The sequence below is a fragment of the Phodopus roborovskii genome, unplaced genomic scaffold (assembly GCF_943737965.1).
Source record: "Phodopus roborovskii unplaced genomic scaffold, PHOROB, whole genome shotgun sequence".
NCBI classification, from domain to species: domain Eukaryota; kingdom Metazoa; phylum Chordata; class Mammalia; order Rodentia; family Cricetidae; genus Phodopus; species Phodopus roborovskii.
In genome coordinates, this window is record NW_026126623.1 from 5,244,154 (window position 1) to 5,266,840 (window position 22,687).

Below are 22,687 nucleotides of genomic sequence, written 5' to 3' on the forward strand. Positions count from 1 at the left end.
GTCATCCTTGGGCCAGAAAGATGGGTCACAAGCACTCTTATCAAGCCAGATGTTCCAAGTTTCATCTCTAGAACACGCACAGAAGAGAACCAACTTCATAAAATTGTTCTCTCACCTGCACATCGTGTATACACAAAGTGGCAATAAAATAAAAATTCTTGAATCAAAAATAGCCATTATTTATAAAGCTTATTTGGAGTCTTTTTATCTGATAATCTATTATATTTAATACACACAAATATGCAACCATATATCATTAATACATATATAGTACAAATAGTAAAACTTTATGCATGATATATAATATAAACAGATAGGTAGGTAAATAGATAGATGATAGATAGATAGGTAGATAGATAGATATAGATGATAATGAAGAAAAAGAGGCACCAAAAATCAAAACAATAACAGGGATAAAAGGAAGGGGTATCCATCAGCAAGACTGGTTGGCAGTTTTAAGTGGATAGTCAGGGAAGGTTTGACAGAGCAATCCATTAAATGATAGTCAAGACTCTGAAGAAAGCATGTATGCTCACAAATTCCAAAACTGAGAAAAGTTTATTATCTAGTATATCCAAGTGTGTTGAAGCAGAATAAAATGATTAGAAAAAGGAAACATACAAGATCTTCTTAAGGGCTTTGTCAGTGGGCACTAGGATTTGAATTTTATTCTAAGCAAGTAGCCAGGCTATTATTCAAATGACTATAAGGAGGAGAACCGCAGAGACTGCCTTCTACTCAAGGAAGATTAATGTTATGGCTTAATGAGAGCCCTCCTTGCAGAGAACAGATTTGGTTCAGGAGACTTTTGCCATGAGCAAGACTAGGGTAGATTGTAGATTAGGAATATGGTGATGGTACTAGACTAAAAACAATTATGTTCAGACTGTCTAGACAGCATTGTCCAGAGGAAACGTAAAAGCAAAAGTGACTGCTGGGGGAGACATGGAATGGAGCTTGAACAAGTGAACAATGTGTGTATCTATTGGTTGATCAATTAGAAGCACAAATATGGGATCAAAGTAGACACTGGTATGTTGTTTAGAATTCAAGTTAAAACCTAGGGCTATTGACATAATTGTGTGTATTATCACTCTCCAGATACCATCCAACAACATATGGAATAACCTTGCAAGGGAAAAAAATATGGGGAAAGGACCTAGAAGCAAGGCTTGAGATGGTCCAAAGGTAGAGTTTGAAAATACGGAAAAGATAAACACATATGGCAATGTATACACACAAAACTTTACATAAAAATAAAGTATAAATTTATGTAACAATGTAATCTGGACCATATGTAAGTTGGGATGCCTATGATTCAATGTTAAAAAAAAAATCTTAAGTTTGGCTTTGTTACTTCCAGTAATGGTTTGTTACTCACAATAATGTCTTATTCTATTTCCCGAGAAAACAAATCATTTATTTTTACTCTAATGTGAAGGAATAAAATTCCAAATTTAGCTAAAGTTTTCTAAAGATAAAACCCAAATCAAGAATATCTACACTAAATCTAATAATGTATGTCTGATGCTAGTGTGGGGATCTACAAAAACCAATACAAAATCATACCTACATACAGAAAGTTGATGATAACCATTTACCATAATTTTCCATTGGAGAAGCATGTTTAGTAGGCTTGGCTCCCAGCCTATGGCACTATAAGAAGGTGATGGGGCACTGAGAAACGAGGACCTTGCAGAGGTACTGAGGTCATTGGGCTATGTCTCCAGAGGGGATATTGGGATCACAGCTACTTTCTATATCTTAAAAATACACAAGATAAATAGGTCTTCTCCAGACATTCCCACTGTGGCTCCAAAGTAAATGGAACAAGTCAGCGCAGACTGACACCTCTAAATTTGTGAAACTACTCAATAAATGGTCTGAGTCAGTGAATACAAAGGATGCCAAAATGTGGTGCATTTATTCAATGATGCGTTATCCTGTGTCATCTATAAAGAAAAGTGAAATTATAAAATCCCCAGGTAAATAGATAGACTTGAAAATAATCATATAGAGTGAGGTAATCTAGGTCCAGATAGATAAATACATACCTCACACTCATATGTGGATGCTATCTTTAATCTTTGAATGTGTGTATTTAAATTGGCATGATCATAGGAGTCAGGAAATGAGAAAGGAGTCATGGGGTCATTTTCACTGCAGAGGATATAGAACACATGTAACATGGAGGGGAAATGGGGAACAACAGAGCACTGGACTAGCATTAATGTAAAAGTCAGAACAATAAAAAATTTAAAGAAACCAAGATCTAAGGATTCCTTAAAGATGTGCAAAGTGAAAAACAGTGGGTAAAAGTTTGGCATGGTAGGTTTTGCTTACCAAAGAATGATATACACAATCTGCCTACAAAAGGTAAACAGAACCTTTAAGAAGATATTTGTATTGGAAAGTATATACAATGTAGTATAAACAATGTTACAAATCAATTAAAAATGGTAGAAAGGGGGGGAAATACATAACAGAATGACAAAACGTATGAGGAACACAAAAGTTTCCAAACACCCAAAACTCATTAGTGAGAAAAATGCATTTTTTATTATAAGGAAAAATACAATTTTTGACTAAATTTGAATAATACAATTTTGATCAAATTTGAATAATACTTCCTAAACCCCAGTTGATACAATAAAGAAGTCAGATGATGTACAGAGGTTTGTAAGGTTGAGAAAGATAAATTCAACTGGGTGCTGATGATCTATAATGGGATCTGGTTGACACTAGCTAATCAAATAATAATTGTTTGATATCCCAGATAAGATAACATACTCAAGAAATCCTATATCCTAAAACAGTCAGTACAAACTTTAAAAACATAACATCTGAAAATCTATGTAAGAAAGACAAGGGTTCAACTCCCAGAGGTCTTGACTCTAAATTTTTGATGAGAAGTATTGAGAAATTACATTTTTACAAAGCTCTTGAATACTTACTTACAAAGTACACTAGGATCATAAGCCTCAATTTTTCCACATGTCCCCCCAGATGACATGCAGGCCAATATTTATTTAAAAATCTTAGTAATAGCCAAAAGGAAAATAAAACAAATTCTATAATCTAGGATCAATCCAAAGTCTAACTAGAACAGAATAGACAAATAATATAACTCACAAAACTATAAAACAATATGATCATCAAAAGTAATGCTGATTTAATTGCTTCTCAAATCACAGGAGAAGATGTGAAAACCCCATGTGATTTCCTCTATCAAGCCTTCCAAAATTAGGCAATGTTGAATACAGTAGATAGGCTATTAGTGGCAAAACCTCAGCCAACATGAAGGAATGCCACTCAGCACTGAGAATACTTCTAGGAATGGAGGAAGAATAAGGATCCCATTACATTAACTACTTTAAATTAAACCCTCACATTATTTCCCAAATTTGCCTGAAACAAGGAAGCCTTCTCATTTCCTATAGCACATTAACCCATGAAGCCCTGGCCATTTTACAACCACTACAGAACTAAAACTCACTGGCAAGGTTATAGACCAAAATGTCCACATGAATCAAACAGATAAAATGGAAAAAAATCTGGGAATTCCAGTTGAGTGACTCAAGGATTAGTGGGGCCCATGGAGAACTTGTAATACTATCCCTCCCTAGGGGCACATTCTGATCACTATCTAACTATTCATTTAAATTTAAGCCTGCCATTGCCCTAACCATTTAAGAGAGGACAAGATGGATGACTTAGCGATGCACAGAATTTGAAGGTATCTTCACGTCACTAAACAGTATGAAACAAGTTCTTCTTAATAGGCACCACATTCTATGATTTTTATAGCCATCTATAAGTCAGAAGTACAGTGATGGAAAATAGTAAATGGTTGCCAAGGTTAGACTGGGTGTAAAGGGGTAACATGAGAGAGTTCTATGTGACACTGAGATAGATCAGTGTCTTGATTGTTTCTTTCTTTACATACCTACTGTATGAAAAGCTCCTTGAAACTACCTAGCACATGCCAGGAATCAGGAATCAGGCTCATACTGAGAGTCCTACTTCAGAAAACATACATTTGTTACAATATATGATATCATTTACAAAAGTAGGGATCATTGAAACTCTTTACAAAATGTTTTTGTTTATTGACGGTTTTTAGTGAGACTTATTACTTTTTAGTGAGACATTATTTCACAGTGAGAAGTTTGAATTTTAAATGTCATGATATAAACTCATATATTTAAATAAATAATTGATTCAATAGCTATATAATAGTTAGTTGGCTCCCCTACATAGACATACATTTATACCACAGTGGGCCAAATGTATCCCTAACTATTTTCCAGCTTCTGAGTCTGTACCCAGATTATGTAATATGTTACTATTTCCTAAATATTTCATAATATTTCTCCCTGGTTCTCTTTCACAACAAGACCAAGATCATCAGCCAAGTCTTAGTTCTCAGTGTGCTCTATTCCTGTTCATAGCCTTTTACATTTTCCCACTCTGTAAAGTTTTAGACTGAATATATAGAATTCTTAGTTTACTATTCAAGGTCCATTAAATCAACTAATGACCTAAATTTGTATTTTCAATACTTACCCTCTCTCCATATCCTATCCTAGTTCCTAAATCTCAAGCTATATATTTATACAACTTAAATATTGCCCCCTTTATTTTTCTTCTCAGTATTTTTATTTTTATTTATAGTTTATTGATTTTATTGACCCTAAGAATGTTGATTTTCCTTTTTCATCGGTTTGTCTACTTGGAATAAACTATGCTTTTCTACACAATAAGAGGCATGTATACTTTGCATAGTATCATGGTTATTATGCACACATGTATTTTTCATTTCATAATTACAATCTTTGCACTGGATTGATAGATCATAAGGGATTTTCTCTGTATATCATAGAAATATTACCTTATAATTGATAGATACATAACCATTTGCTGAATTGTATCAGGAGAATCCAATGTAAACATTTCAATAAATATAAAGTTAAATTTTACTTGTAGTTACTCAACTGCAGTGGGGACATGGTACAAAGGTTTGGATGGAGCACAGTGGTCTGGCAGAAATCTACACCACAAACAACTATAGCTTTGGATACCATGAATTCAAGAAGTGGAGCTTGAAAAGCTCTAGATTGCATGCACTCCTAATACTACCCCAACATAACTCACAGAAGAATATGTTCCTGCTTTGGAAAGTGGGAACATGGGACATCTGAGAATGGCTAGGTCCAAAGGCACCTCCAATTTTTCCAAATATCAAAAGGCAGTAGAAGCCCCAGGAATGAGTTCAACTTGGACTATAGGAGGGAGGCTTCCTGGAGGTCAGATCAAAGCCTGCATTCTTCAGGAACTTATGAAACTAGTTCCCTTCTGCCAAAAGAAGTCATTTTTTCTTATCACTGCAAAAAGAGACAAATGGCTACTCGTGGTGGTGTCTATTAGCATTCCAAATTGCATACTGGCCTCCAGGCTCCTTCAGTACCACAGGTACTTGTTACACATTTCAAAGTCCATGCTAGCAACCTAGCCCATTTCCCTCCTCCCCTACCCTAAAATCAATAACTCACTAGGCTGCCCTCACCCCCAGCTACTTAATCTCCTTATAACCCTGCTATTTAGCTATTTTCAATACTCTGTGTGTGTGTGTGTGTGTGTGTTGTGTGTCTCCCCCTCCCTCTCTGACTGACACAAACACACACACACACACACACACACACACACACCTATAAGAAAATGCTTCCCCTTAATTATACCATGGAGTAGCCATATTATCACATCACTTTATACAGCTGGTTTCCATGCTAAGTTGGCTTAGAACTCACTGTGTAAACCAACTATCCTAGAATTTACATTGATCTCTCTGTCTTTTCATCCCCGTGGAGATGCAATATTCTGAGAACATCTCCTACATCCTAAGAGAATGGAATTTGAGCTAGATCTCACAGCCAAAGTTAATAATATACCTTGGAGTCACTTAAGCTTAAGACTGTCGTTTACTTAGACTGTTTATTTAACCTGATTTAAGAGAACACTGTATCACTCAACCTTACTTGCTTTGGATTTTAATGTGATCAACATTTGTAACCTAAGGTAATGTGTAGATGCAATCTTAAATTAGAGATCTCCCAGGGCCCTAACCCAGAAAATGCATAGAAAGTTTCAAATACAGAGGAGGAAAGCCACTTCCTAAAATGTACCAGAAAAGTTGAAAGCAGCAAGTTTTGATATTGGTTAATAAACATTGATGTTTTTATGTGAGTTGGCTGGAATCAGTTGAGTCAATGACTTGAGCCCTCATAAAACAGTTAGGTACTTCGGTAAAGTATCCCATTCCTTCTGATAGATCACACAGGGATATACAAAGATATAGATGCAGGTGCAGATCCAGACTCATTCAACTGACACAGGACAGAAGACACAGGAAACATAAGCAGAGAATTCAAATCTGACTAGCTCTTGGTTAAACAAAGCCAAGGGGAAGTGCTTTTATTTCTTTCCTTAACAAGACACCAGTGTGTTATTGGTGACTCAGACTTAATTGCTTAAACATATAATCCCTGCACTTCCCAAGTCCTAGATTACAGGAATATGCCACAGCATATGCTCATTTCTCATTAAAGAGTCTTCCCATGGTCTTTCTCTGAAAATAACATCACTTAGATGTCTGCATGACCATTATGGTCCTTACGTGCTCTACAGTTCTTGCTGCTTTACATTTCACTCATGGCCCAAAACAATCTCCACATCATGAATAAAGGACAGGTAACAGATTTATAAAGCACAAAGCACTAAACAGAACAAAAGAAAAGATATGCATCAAATGTGCCATAACTGTTGGCCTTTTCCCCTATAACAATCTTAATTTCAGACAATACATTTATTACCGACTTTTCTATTGTCATTAAAGAAAGGGACAGAAAACCCTTACACCTCTATGTATTTTTCCTCATAGCTGGGTATCTGAAGAGGTCAAAACTAGTAGTTTCATTGTGTGGACTGATGAGGGTCTGTCTCCTTTTGGAAGCATTATATTGGACTGCTTGGTATCCTCCACAGAAGAGGATGAAAGAGGCACACTCTAATCATAGTCCAGCTGGACAAAACTTGCTGTGAAAGGGTTCTCTGTCCAAAGTCGGAGAGCAACAGACTGTAACTTTGACTATAACTATACTTCCACCATTAACAATCATTGCTTCTTTGTGTTCATAGAATGATCAAAATAAAAACAAGGGGTGGACAGGTCTGGTATTAAGTAAATTAGCAGAACACTGGTATTAAATAAGTAAATTAGCAGAAGACTATCACTAAAGCAAAGGGGTTCCTCTGCTGGGTTACTCCCATTTGAAGTTTTGTTCCTGGAACCAAAAGCTGCAGGACTGTAGGGTGTTTATACCAACCCTGCTCAAAACACATTACCTCTGCTGAAAGCAAATTCAGATGCCTTGATTCCAAGGGCCTCTTCAAAGTGAGTGAGGGATGCTGTATGCACAGCAAAGTAGAATTCCTTTCACAGTCCCACCAAGCATGTCTCAGAGTACTTTTCTTAGAGTACTACAAATTGGTCTAATTGGAAAGCAAATTTGTGCTTGCATCTGAGCCACTCATATCTGCCATTGAAGACAAAGACTTTGCTCAGATTTGGAATTGCCTTTCTAAGATAGGCACTTTTAAGTTTTCAATCTATTCTCATCAGCAAGAGCCCAGGAAATCCCCTTTCAAAGTAGAGATACCCCTATAAAACAGGAAGAAATGCAAATGGTCTCGCAGCACCGGCCCCATACTCCTGTGTATACTCAATCCAGAAATCTTTTTCTCAAGGACAAGAAAGTTCAAGACTAGTCAAAACAGAATAAGCACATATTCAACTGTAACCTAGCAGGCTGAAAATCTGTTGCATCATGTAACAAAAAAAAAAAAAAGGAAAGAAGAAGTACTTTTACTTAGATTTTTACATAAATGAAGAGAGACAATTGATCCTAATTTTACATCTCCTGAGCTCTTTCTAATGTATTACACTAAAGGACAAAAGCACTACTTAAAAATTTTTTTGATTCTTTGCTGATTTCACATCATGCATCCCAATTCCACTCACCTCCCTCAACCCCTTGTGTCCTCCCCTGAAAATAAAATTGAAAAGTAAAACCAAAAATAAAACAAAACCAAAACAAAGTAAGCAAACAATAACAAAAAGATGCCCTAATACCCATCTCATATGAACTGCTAGGGTTTGCGAAGGGGCTGAACCTGCATATCCAAAGCTACAGGATCTCCAGGATACAAGGCAACAGAAGGATATCCAAGAAGAGTCCAAGTGAGGACCCAGAATCGCAGGCATGTTGGAAGCCAGAGGCCTTAAAACCAGACCCATGATGCATTGCAATGAACACTTACAAGTAATGATGTATGGACTAAAGAGTATACTGTGTGATTCAGTGGGCCACACTACAGCTTCCACACCCACCAAGATTTCTTTTTTAAAATATTACATTTAATGGCAAGAACAAAAAATAAATTCCTTTTGTTTTCCAACTAGCTTAGAAACTGAACCTTTGGAAAGGATCACAAAATGAAAATATTTCCAGTGTATCTTTAAAAGCCAAGAGGCAGATGCCCAGGTGGCACCAAAGCCAGGAGATTGTTTATTTTAATAAAGCTATTCTATGTAAAGCCTTAAATTAGGAGTGGCACTGAGACCAGGGAATGCCTAAACCATCACCACCTGCTTGTCCTGAGAAATCAATTAAAGTCCCATTTTCATAGCAGCCACATTTTAACCAATGAAATGCAGACAGCTCTATCTTCCCATTCCCCGAGTTACTCTGTGGGAACATACTGGAAAGCTACATCCTGTCTCACCTCCCCTCCCTGTTCACATCTGTATGAACTCACTGCAGTAAGAGCAGCCCTGGGAGGTGGGTGTGGGGCTGTGTGTTGGGACCAGGAGGGAGAGAGCAAGGTGAGTGGGGTAGCAAAAGGAGGGGGGAATGCCTGCTCCCATCAGCTTCCTATCAAGATACCTTCCTCTTCTGAGTGAACTACACCCTTTCTTCAAAGGTTCTTTCTGCCTCCCCTTTTCTTTTCTTCCCCCACCTTCAAAACAGAATTCTTTGCTGCATTTTCTGAGCAGTAGAAGAGATCCAACTTTGGAAGTTGAAAGCAAGGGCAGAAAAGCCATCACAAGTGTTTTAGTAATTAAACGAATATGCATAATGAACCATATGCCCAAAGGGCCTGTTCTTCATGTGGGCCAGATTTTTGTTTGAATTTTTAATTTTTATATACAGATGAAACATTCAGTGCAATCTACCAGCAGTGTGAGATAACACACGGAAGGAAAATGTGTGAGAAGGGGTCCACCACATAGGAGAAGGGTCCAGAGATCCTAGAGAAGCCCTGCTCTGAAGATTTTGAATCAAATGTGTTTTTCTCCCTCCAGCAATTGTTCCTGTCATCTGCTTAGAGTCTTCAAGACACATATATAATGCACACACTGACAGCTTTATACAGGATGAGTAAAATACTGTGATGTCGACTAAGAAGTGTGAAAAATCCCAAGGGACAAACAAGGATTTCTTTTAAAAAAAACAAAACAACAACAACAACAAAAAAAAAAACAAAAACAAAAAACAAAAAACCTTCCACACCCATCACTCAGTACAATCATGAATCACAGGGAATCCTCCCAGGTCTCTTTCGAATGCTACATAAACATTATAATGTGGGCCTCAGGCCATGTACACAATCTGTATTCATAGTTGGGACTGATCTAAGAGGGTTCCGTACCTCTCGGTGATGCAATGGTACCTAGTGAGGAGAGACCATCCAAAGTGGTACACAGATGGGCCCTCCCTACTCCTACAGCCACACGATTACAAATGTAACTCACACTCACTGTGTTCTCCCAAACACAGCAGCGTTCCCTAAACTGCCACGTGAAAGACTTAGTCAAGCCTTCATTTTAGGGTTTTTTTTTTTTTTTTTTTTTTTTGTCTTGTTTTGTTTTTGGTGTCATTTAGGAATAATCTCATTGTTTCATGGGCTCCTAGGTATACAATATTTAGTAAATACACCTCAAAGCTAGGAGGGGCCTTTGCAGAAATGTCCTTGTATGCTATGTGAAGTTTACAATGAAAGTCTGGACAAAGCTATGAGGTCCTATTTGTGGATGGGTCTTATGAGCATTTTAGAACATGTGTGGCTGTGTGTGTCCTTGTGTGTGCATGCATGCCTATGCATGTGAGTGTATGTTTCAGAGTATAAGCACTTAAGTATAAGTTTATGTACATGTGTATTTATGTATGTGTATTCGCACACACATGCACATGTGAGGACACTCCTGTCTGTGTTTTGGTAAAGGAGAAGGCCCACAGATATTGACCTGTACACTCCCTCCACCCCCACTTATCTAACTCCAATGCCATGCAGCATTCCAGCACTGAGAAGAGATGATGAAAACATATTGTGCCAAAAATCAATGCAGAGCTTTGAACCTGTGTGAAGGCCCCAGGGGACACAGTGGCACTGTCCTTATCACAAGGTAAACTCTAGGGTATTTAAGGAGCAAGTAGAAACCATGCTCTAAGCATCCTCCCTGGTTACTTTCATCCCTCATTAGGGATGTGGGCCTTCTAGCCTCTCAGGGATCTATAGGTCTAGTGGGAAGACAGATACACTTCAACTGCAGCAGAAGACAAAAACCTGCCAAGGAGCATCACCTCTCCTGGTTGTTTAAATCCTTTAAGGATGTGTGTGAGCAATTAGAGAGGGAGTGTAATCTTTGCAGAATGCATTAACACTCCCCGACCTCCCAGACAATAGATCAGACCTCAGACACATAATGCTTCCCTAAGGCTTTTTAGCCAGTGTATTTGATCTCTTAGTCACTCAGGCCCCTGATACTAAAGGTATCATCTACTTCCAAAGCATTATTCTCAGGCAACCATGTGCACCGTGGACACTAGACTTCAATCAAGCAGAAATCTGGATTGTCACTGCAATCAGCAAGATACCTCCCACCCACCCCCATTTTTTCCAAGCTACAATGCCAGTTCTGAAAAAGTAAATGAGATACATGAATATGCATAGGTCATTTGATGGTCACAAGACAGAAATGGGGTTATTCCCCCAAAACACATCACGTTTTTGCTCTTAAAATTAGCTTCATAATAGATCCCTTGAAGAAAACCTCATGCAAGCCATAAACAGGCAGTTATATGCAAAAGACAGCAAAGGGGTGGGAGTGGAGCATCATCAAATTCAGTCCTCACACAGCCAGCTTTTAAATCTCCTATCCTGTGTGCTACTCTGCAGGACAACTGGTCAAGCAGTGACCTATTTCCAGACGACCACGGCCTCTATGACTGCTAATCTCACATTGGAAGCTTGGCTTTCACCATTTATTATAAACATTTTTGAGAATTGCTTACCGCGACATATTTTTAATGGATTAGATTCTGGTCAGCTGCTAACAGAGCAGAGAACTGAATATTCTTCATATGGAGGCTGCAAAATAGGTTTTCAGGGGGTCGGACTTGCCTTCTCCTAGTCTCCCTCATGAGTAATTGAAAGAGCAATTGAAACAGAATATAAGAAATCTGGTTTCTTTCCTGTCTTTCTCTGCCTCTCTCTTTTTTCTTTCCTCCCCTTTTCTATTACAAGACAGTCTGGATCCAAGGGACCAGTAGACAAGCCCTTATTGAGTTTTGAACTTTATCATAAGACTTAGCAGACAGTTTCAAAGAAAGACAATGACAGAAATTCAGATAATTTCCCCAGACCATCACAGCCGGCTGCTGATGACACTTAACTTCTAAAGCCTAAAGCATTTAAACCAAAATAATTACATTTCCTTAAAATCATGTCAGTTCCCTCAGAAAATGTGCAAGGTTTTTGGTTTTTCTTTTTTTCTTTTTTTAAATGACACTGCAAGAAAATAGGAGAGCTGAAATTAGCTTTAGCCTAAGCACATCATTTTAGAGTCAGTGTCTTGAAGCTGAAACCTAAAAAAATTGCAAATGAATATATGTTTTTGCAAAAATAGCAATTTAAAAACTTTTGAACCTTAACCTGCTTCAAAGAAAGAAATCTAGACTCTTTAAGTCATTAACTTTGTCTTTACAGTTCCTAGTACCCACAATGAAACAATGAGAGAGACGGAAATGTTATTATATCTGCTATGCACTTTCTAATTGAGGACAATTGTTTGTGCTATGATTTTACCATTGGATAACATCTTTTAAGAAATCTGTAATTCTAAGCAAATTGAAACTAACCTTAAGTATTCAAGTAAGAAAAGATCCCTTAAAGCAACTGGTTTTAGTATTATAGTTTAAATGTGTATTTTTGTACACACACACACACACACACACACACCACATGCTCATACATACACACACCAACAGAAGTATACACACTCACTCTCACACAAACTCACACACATACATACTCTCTCACACAAACATATACACACGTACACACAGAGAGCAGATTTTCTAAACAATCAATAATGTGTGACTTTACCTTAAAGCTATGTAAAAATAAAATGCAATACAAATGTGCAAGGTATATCTAATCGACACAGAAAATCTGCACTAACCTGACAATAACCTAGATTTTATCCCTTCTGCGTGGAGATAAACAGGCTACATAATATGAGAGAAAATGATTACAAAAACAGAGCAGAAAATTACACAACATGGAAATTAAATTTTTAAATGGATGTAATAATTTCTGTTTACAGATTATTGTATCAAATTAAAAATAAATTGCTGGAATTAAAATCCCCACGTAGTCAAAAGAAAAGTATCTTGGGATTTCCCTCATTTGTGGGTTTCTGTCGCCACCTGCAGGATTTTACGTAAAGCAGACAAGCACCAAGCTACTTGCTCATTTTTTAAATTTTTTTTTTCTGTTTCCTCCAACTTCTCTTTGTGTGGGGGGGGTGGGGGAGGGAGGTAAATGGCCACAAAAAAAATAGTGTTCTTTGGTAGCCGTTACATTTTTGAAAATTTAAAAACCACAATAAAAGGCAAAATTAAACTAGAAAAGATTAATTAAGGAGGGCTCCAGCAGCTCATTTTCAACACCAAAATACATGCTTTATCCTCCTTATCTTACAGAGTAGAATAGGAGGTGGCATATAGAAGTTTACACACACACATACACACACACAAGCACTGTATTCATTTTCCAGGAATAATGTTTGGGAATAACATTCGGGAATAAGTCACAAACTATTTCGGAGCGCTGTACCCAGATTCATCTAGAGTAGTGGGAATATTGTTAATAGCAAATGCATACTTAGTATTCTGATGCTTTAAAAATAAAAAACATATTTTTGAAATATTTTGTAAAAATTATGATTGTAGACCAATGAATGAAGAACAGTATTGTTTGTTGTTTTGTTTTGTTTTGTTTTTCTGGCAGAAGTCAAAGCACAGCACTTTACAAACACATGGATCCCAGGCTACTATAGTGATTGTCATTGTCTACACCATAGCCATCTCTACACTCACAGAATCCTGATGGTGGAGATCCAGTTGCCTTACCAGAAGGGTCAGCCAAATGCCCATGAATCATGATTCAGATTTATGTCTCTGAGAATATTACTTTTCCAAGCAGCAACACCATTAACCATGCAAACTAGTTTTCAATAGGAGGACTTGAGAGGAAAACATGCTGTTTAAAAAACAAAGAAGTCTGTGGCTGCCATATAGATGCAATTCATACCCAGGAACTAAAACCATAGTATCAAAGTGAATGCCAATAAAAGTCACACCTTGTAAAAATGGCCAAGGACTGCGGTTTGGGGGTTGGGAGGCAGCCAGTTACTCTGTCACTGAGAAGTCTAAGGAAGGCCTTGTTTCCACCCCTCTGATGGAACTCAAACACTCCTCCAACTTTTACCTTCTGTGGCTTCATCTTTTCCAGATGCAAACAGCAGCCCTCGCTGTCTCATTCAGTATTGGTTTTGCCAAGAAGTGTATACCATGTCTTCCTTTTCTTTCTTTCTTTCTTTCTTTCTTTCTTTCTTTCTTTCTTTTTCTTTCTTTCTCTTTCTTTCTTTCTTTCTTTCTTTCTTTTTTTCCCAATTTCTTTGACAAGAAGGATGTCTCCATGACAATTAACAGAAACTTTAAAAGAAATTGGATAGAAATAGAAAACTCATTCCAAAGGGCCACAGGGAAAAAATAAGTATGGTTTGTGGTAGTTTGAACATCCCATGGAAACAAAAATAGTTCATAAGCCCTGACCAGGAACATGGCTAAGAGGGCTGTGTACTGAATTTGATTATGGTTTTCCTCATGTCTTTATATGTTTTCTGGCATATGTGAGATATGGACTACTAGGCCAGTGAGAAACACATACAAACAGAAACAAATAAAACACACACACACACACACACACACACACACACACACAGAGAGAGAGAGAGAGAGAGAGAGAGAGAGAGAGAGAGAGATCTGTTATTTTAAAGAGCTAATGACATAACCCCAAGATCCAGGGAGAGGTAACAAAACCTGCCTTTCAAAAGCATAAATCAAAAGGCAGAAGTGCAATCCGACAGTAAACCCTAACCAGACCACAAAGCAGGTTGCTCTCCATAAACATCAGATCAGGCAGCTAGAATGATTACTGGGCTCTCTTGTAACTGTCACCTGTGGTGGGTCTAATTACAGGCTACCCAGGCAAGCACGCCCACATCACACAGCAATAAAAGGCCTTCCGTTTGCCGAGCCCAGCCAGACAATGAGAGCACACGCCACCTGATGCGGAGCCCCAAAAGATCAGCCAGAGAGACTAATAAAAATGACAGCTTAGAAACAAATAACAAAGCTCAGACTGCAACAAAAAGGCAATATCAAATTAGCCAGAGATATAAGCACCAAGCACGGTTCTTCAACAGGTCAAAACCTATGCAGGGAACGGTTGTGGCTGTTTCACACGTGCCCTTCCCTCTCTCTATTTCTAGATATTCTTTTCCATTTTTACATCACTGCAAATGTTTTCACATCCAGGTGTTATGTTAAAGAAACAGACGGAGAGGAGAAAAAACACTCTGTTCTTAAAAAAATAAAATAAAATAAATGCTCCAAGATCCAATGACTGTACTTTCCAGTTTGATGTCTTACCCCAGCCTCCTGTTGCTGGCTTCCTTTCAGCCATTTTGCTACTAATTAGCACTACCCTGGACAGACAGGATCATAAAAATGCATATTAGATAAGATGACAATAGAGTTGTCAGAGTTTCTGCACCAGAGAAGTCACAGGGTAGTGCATCAGAAGAGGACATGGAATAAAAGGGACACATGGGATCCAGTGATCCTAGCATTCTTCTAGGAAGCAAGGTTTAAATTCTTAATGTGTACCCAGCACTATACTCAGCAGTAAGAATTTAGAACTAGACCTTTGCCATTTGAGGCATGGCATGCCATACCATGATCATACATATCGTCACTCTGAATGATTCCTTAAAATAGCAAACAAATGGTGTGTGTGTGTGTGTGTGTGTGTGTGTGTGTGTGTGTGTGTGTGCGTGTGTGTGTGTGCGTGTGTGTGTGTCTTGCTTTTGACATGAAGCATTTGAGCAAGGCAAGTGTGAAGACAGCTATCAAAGCCTTAAGGGTGGTGGTTCATGCTTTGAGATTTGGTGATTATAGGTGCATTAGTAAGTCCCTGGAAGTAGGTGGCTCTTGAACATCCACTACAGCACTTAGCATGGATGTTGGCATCTTTTACCTCACAACATACACTTCACAATGAAATATGGTTAATAAGGCTTTTGCTAGGACATCAATCAATGCCCATTAGTATTTTCAACAATTCCTACCATTATTTGTAGCTTATTTCATTAAAAAAAAAACTGTCCGTGTTTATTATGCTTATTATCAAAGTTGGGTTTCAAGGAGATTTTTATCATGAAACATTTTCATAGTCAAAACATTATCTTTTGTTTTCAAATACCAGGAGAAAGAAAAGTGAAAGAATACAAGCAGAGAGGCAAAGTGTGATGTTTAGGGTTGTCAGCTTGAATCTAGAGTCACCTGGGTGATGGGTCTCTGGGCAGGCCCTGGAGGATTAGTTTGATTGCATTAACTGAGCAGTGAGGAAGAGCCTCCCACTGTGGGTAGCACCATTTCTTGGTGGGATTCTGGTGTGTATAAAGATGAGAAGGTGAACTGAGCCCAGAAGTTTACTGCTGTTTCTTGATTGTAGGTATGATGTGACCAGTTGCTTTAAGCTCCTCATACCTTGACTGCCATACTAGGACAATCATACTAACTAGGAGTTAGTATGAACCCTTTCTCCCATCTGCTGCTTATGTCAAATAGTATTCTCTCACATCAGTAGGAATAGAAAGTAAGAAATAAAGAAATGCGGAGAAGTAAGGAGCAGGAAGGTACAGAGGAAAGGGTACATGGGCTAAGTACACAGGAAGAAAAAGGAAAATACGTGAGGAAATTTGGTGGACCAGTGGTTACATAGCATGAGAAGTTCATTTTTGCCTCTCCATTTGTAACTGTAGTAAACATGCTGGACGACCAGCAGTAATGGGAAGGAAGTATAATAGAAAGTCAGTAAAGAAGGCAGCCAACCATTAGCTAACATATGTTAGAATCCTATCTTTAAGATTTAAGATTCTAAGGAGAGAATCACATTCAATCTCACAATAGGGCATTCCTGGAGATTAGACTGAAGTAACTCAAGCTCATTGGGATCTGAAAGATGCAAGACTTCTACAAGAAAGCTCAGAGAATGGTGTGTGTGTGTGTGTGTGTGTGTGTGTGTGTGTGTGTGCATGCGTGAGTGTGTGCACAGCGCTGCCCACACATCTTGTCCTTGTACATACAACTGATGTTATTTTTAAGTTAAAATAGAAACGGGTGCTCAAAGTTCAGCCCAAGAGAACAGTGAGAACAGGTAACAGTAATGACAGAGTTTGTCATTCTTTTGCTCTCTAGCATAGCTTTGTGAGCATGATATTGTGCACTGCTCTAGGATTAGGATAATAAAGACCTGGTGTTTATGAGTCAAAATCAGCATCTTCTAAAATACCAAATGGCTCAGTCTGCATGTCCTATTATCTGTCTGGCAGCATAATTCAATTTTAAGTGTGAAAACATAAACATGAAAATACGCTAAAATAGTTAATAGTGTCCTTTTACATCTTCCTTGGATAATTTTAATGCAATTACTATAATTTTATTAAATGGCATAATTAGTTAATGCTTGAGAAGTTGTCAATATAAGGTACAATTATGTTGCAAAAAATATAATCACGATGTACAATGATGAATTGTTCTTCTTTGAAAAAGTGTCAGAGGAAAAAAATCTTTACAATGTTTTTGGAAGCATGTTAGATAGTCTTCCATGTTAAAGACATGAGAGATCATTGTATCCATATTAAAACAAATGATATAACAAGAGCTGTAAATTTTATATGCATATTGTGTGTGTGCATGTACATACTGTTAAGATGTCTTAAGAAATTCTCCCCTTCATATAAAATGGTTCAAACATTGTGTTTATTTTCATTTCCTCTTATAAAAACATTGTTCAAATTTAAAGTTCAACTTCTCAGGCAGTGACCATATGATATGAACAGTGGTGGCCAGCAGTAGATATGAAGACAGGCACCAAAAGAGTAATAAAATGTAAGTATTGCTGGTTATGAATGAACTATTGATAGAGTTTAGAACAAAGCTGAATATTTTAGATACTGTGAACCAATATACAGGTCATAAAAAAGCTGAATGGCAACATGTAAGGAACTCAGATGCACATTTAGAACTGTCTTTTCCATCCACAATGAAAGGAAATGAAGCTGAATGTCCCAGAGGGTCATGGTCTCTGTGATAGTTCATAGGCTCTAGAATTACTAGGTGACAAGACTCACCTTGACTATTGGTGGCACCACTTGACTATTGATGGGCTGTATTCCTTGTTTGAATAAAACAGAAGTGAGCTGGGAGCCAGCATTCATCCCTTTCCTGGTTCCTCACAGTCAGACTTGGAGGTCATGTGGCCAACTACCTCTTTAACTCTCAGTCTAATGACTAGTTTGACAGAAAGTAATACCTTCCTACTCTGAGCTGATTACGAACCTCTACTCCTTTCCTGTCAAGGTGTTTTGTTGTAGCAGTAAGTAAAATAACCAACAGTCACCTCAAGGCTTTGCTAAACTGCTATGGCAAACTGCTCAACAGAGTGAACTATTCACCTATTCACTTCCTAAGTGCCCTCTGTTCTCTCTGTCTCTCTGTCTCTGTTTCTCTCTGTCTCTGTCTGTCTATCTGTCTCTGTCTCTCTCTCTCTCTGTGTTTTGTACATATGCTTGTTGTGTGTTGAAATGGCTGGTTCCATTATTACTGTTGAGGTTAAATTCAAAGTAAAAATGTTTTGTATTTCCTAATACATTAGGATCTCAAACTGTAAATGTTAAATAGTGCCTATGACTAAGAAATGGAGAGTTTTATGTTGAACCTTATTTGAAGGGTTTATGAATACCTTAAATTACATATCATATTACAAGGACTGTCAACTCAAGAAAAATTCTTTATTTTTTACCCTCAAAAAGTTTAGAGAAAAAGTCACAGATGTTAAAGTCATAGCTTTATGAAGATGTCCATTGATATATGGTAGATTTAGATTACTTTCTAACAGCAAATGTCTAAGGAAAAATTTAATAAAACTAGGAATCCATCAATGCCCTGCACACTAGCCTCTCTCAGTATAGAAATCGTCTGTCTGAAAGATTGGTGGAAACACACAATGCCATAAAGACAACACTACTTTAGAAGCACCATGGGAACTTTGTTATTAAAAGTAATCTTGTGATGAGGCCATCTCTTTGTAAATGCTATTTTTTAATCATATGGAAAATGTATTTATTCAATAATGTAACTTCATGTCTTGAAATAATGCATAAATCTATACAGCAAAACAAAAAAGAAAAATCACATATTTATAATTGATTCTACAATATACTCCATAATATCACAATGCAAAAGTATTTTTTTGTGCGTGAGTTAATCCTCTATCCAATGATGTGCTGTCATAAGCACACTATGGGGGAAACCCTCAGCAGAAATGCCTGCTTATTTACTGGTTCTATAAGGTAACCTGAAAGCATTTGTTACTGTCCACAATGATTTCCTATTCTATTTCTTCCTTTTGACAACTTGAAACCTTAAAGAAAAGTAGAAATTCTTTTAATGGCCCATTAATTTTACTAGTTGTTTATGCTTTCTCTGAAAACACATTGGAATCATCTAAGACAGAAGAAGAATTTTCTTTGAAATATTCTGCCAAACGAAACACATTGAGGTGAGATACATGATTTTGTATGGTTGACCATTACCCATGTAATGCAAACTTAACTTTATAAAGTATGATTTGTTGTATTGCATTTTACTTGTTTATTTTGGAGCTTGTACTTTAATTAAATACTTATATCAAATATATTTTAAATCAAAATTTAAATCAAAATTTAAATCAAAATATAGTGATTCTTTTTCTCTTTCTCCCCTTAGCCCCCCTAATATCCTTCTCCTTCCAACAACTCTTCGCATGTTCCCCCCTCAAATCGATGGCCTCTTCTTTGATTTGAATTTTTGCAAAAAAAAAAATTCAACAACACACAGCAATTTTTAACATAGCAGGTATCAAGAAGTATCAAGATAGTGTTCTTCCCCTGGCACTGGGGATGCAGCCACCCACACAAGATCAAGGGGATAAGCGCCACAGTGAGTCGGGTTTATGCTAGGCTAATCTAACATGATGAATTCTTGATGTCCCATTATACTCACTGGACTTAATTTTAAACTGAAGCTTCTAACAGGGGAGAATCTAAGCACATACACTCATAGGGATCCCAGGGTGTATATGGCCTGATTCCCTGAAGACTTAACATCAATAGCCACCATATAAACGTAATCCCACAATGTACATGCCTTGTCTCATCTGGAGGAACAAGAAAGAATATGAAATTAGTAGACTATTTTTGGAGCAAACTGAATAAATAGTTTCCTTTCTCCCTGAATGTGCTAACATTAATTCTCATACTGGCAAGAACGGGAAAGTTCTATCAAGGATAGATTGACTAAAATTGTTCTTTTCAGCCCTCTGGTAACCTAACAGTATCTCTCTTCCCCATTTCCAATAGAAGATAAGGACCTTCTAATACAATCTGGATGCTGAATAAATTCTCAGGTTAAAACTATGCTTCAGACAGCCACAAAGCTGTTCTTTCCTGTAATACCAAAGCGAGCGGGTGGAACATAAGGGAAGTGCTAGGTTGATGAGGAAAAAGGAGCAGCATCCTGCCCTAACTAGAGCACAGCAGAACGAATAGTGGGAACCAGTGGTGATATACACATCATCCTTGTGAGGAAAGCCAGACAAGGAGGATGCTGAGCTTCCTTCTCTCAACCTTATTGCATCTTTCTGGATTAGTCTAGTTGAGGAACTACCTTTCTGCTGATAGTCAATCTTTGACAGAGTTCCATATACTCAAAGCTACAGCAACACCCCAGTGGCAGTCCCTATGTACACAGCTCCAACAGAACTCTATGGGCAACTGGTGAGCTCACAGAATACTCTATGAACAAAACATCCCTTCCCCCAAAGAGCTTGATTGCTCAAGATGTAATTTAAACAACATAAGAAGGGTATGGAATGCACACGCACATGAGCTCTCTCTCTCTCTCTCTCTCTCTCTCTCTCTCTCTCTCTCTCACACACACACACACACACACACACACACACACACCCTTCATTCTGTCTTTTAAGTGAATTTCAAGCTAGTCCTTATTTTAAATAGCAGAAACTTTACAGGGATAATTATAATAGTGGTATATAGTAACAGAAAGCACTTAATAAAATCCTGGGTCATCAGCTTTGGGGCAGGAAATATCTGCCTTTCAATGTCTTGGTGTCTCTGAGATCCACAATGGCTATGTTATAAACTTTTGTTATAAACTTTTGCATATGAATGCACCTCAATACTCAGTATAAGTCATACAGTTTATGTATACAGTAATCTCTCATTATACTTGCAGTTCTGGTTCTAAGACTTCTCCCCCTCAAATACCCAACCCCACAGGTGCACAAATACCTCACTTCCAATGTCATCATCAGCACTGTAATATATACATATCTTCTAGAACATTTCTAGATTGCTTATATCATGGAATGAAATGCAAATGAAATTCAGATAGCTGTGATATTGTTTTGTATGAGTAAAGACAAGAGAAACGTCTGTACTTGTTTAGTACGGATGTCATTTTGAAGAGTCAATTTTAGTCGTAGTTGGTTGGGTCTGTGAAATTGGAGTGCATGGGCATACTGAGTCAACTCTACAGTGTGTGTGACTAAATCTTATCTTTTTTCAGTGATGTGTTAAAGGAAATATGCCATTCATGTAAATAGTAGAGCCTGCCACAGTCTCATAGCCCTTGGATCTTTGGGCATTGGGCTTCAATAAATCAGGGAGGATAGGGCAGCAATGGTGTCCATCTGTCTGGAAACCTGTGGTACCAGGGATTATTGCTGCAGTGTCTGACACCCTGGTCCTGGCTCTTCTCTGAGGTGTGCCTAGCAGAGAGAAGACTAGCCCACACAGAGCCAGTGGAGGAGAGGTCCCCTGACAAGGCTCCTTTCCTGTCCAGAAGTGCTCTTTACTGGACAACCTGTTTCCATTCATTTGTTTTAATCTTTTTTCAGATCAGGCCGGCAGCCCATTAATCATTTCTGTCATCCCCTTACTGAATCCAGGGCAACAGATCTGTTTTTCTAAAGTCTTGGAGCCAGAAATCAACTGAAAAGGGGGGGGGGGTGGAAGTGGGAAATCCTCTACCTCTCATGCGGCTGGCCAGAGCGCTGGCTGGAAGCAGCCACCAATTGTGTTGACTTTCCTTTGAGGCACATAATTGTACACAACGACCCATGGAAAGTTTTGAAAGGGAATCTAGGTAGGAAGTAGAGCTGGGGAGGTGCAAGAGGAGCCCAAGATATAAAGCCAGCAGCTGAGGAGGGTGTAAGATATGGAGGTGGCTAAATAAATGCCAGGACAATTGCCCTGAAATGATGCAGAAAAATAAAAGCAAACCAATCAACATGCTACCCAGTGGCAAAGGAAAAGCCTTTTATAGAACTGACATAAATATAGAAAGAACTTTAGGGTCACAACGAAGCACTAATATCTTATGTTTATATTTAAATACACACACACATAAATATATTATAACGGCTTTGTTTATATTTTATTTCTATATCAGTTTGATATCATCATCTAAATTAAAGTTGAGGCTGCAAGGCAGAAGAAAACATGGAGGATGCACTGGCAACAGAAAATAGAATCCAACTTGCCTTGGATCATTACACATATATAGTCTAACTACTGTAATCTCTTAGCTATACAGAAAGTGTATAGAAATTCACCATTAATACCCGGTACAAAATACATAAAAAGCAGGAGGAATCCAGGTATTTACTCCATAGCTGACACTATCAATCTGAGTAAGAACCAATTCCTTTACAAACGAGAGACAATGCACAGAGAAGCCAGGCCAGGCTGTGGTGCCAATTGGGATGTTCTTAAAAGATCTATGGACTCTCAATAACAGACTCAGGAGGTTTGACAATTTCTTAAAGCTCTAACTCCATAATAATTATGCTCATGAGAATGGGCCAATGTTCTGAG

General features: G+C 37.9%; 1 protein-coding gene across 1 annotated transcript in view; it reads right to left on the bottom strand.

Moving 5' to 3' along the window:
- Positions 1-22,687, bottom strand: part of Mctp2 (multiple C2 and transmembrane domain containing 2) — a 170,806-nt gene that overhangs the window by 46,481 nt on the left and 101,638 nt on the right. The window lies entirely within an intron of this gene.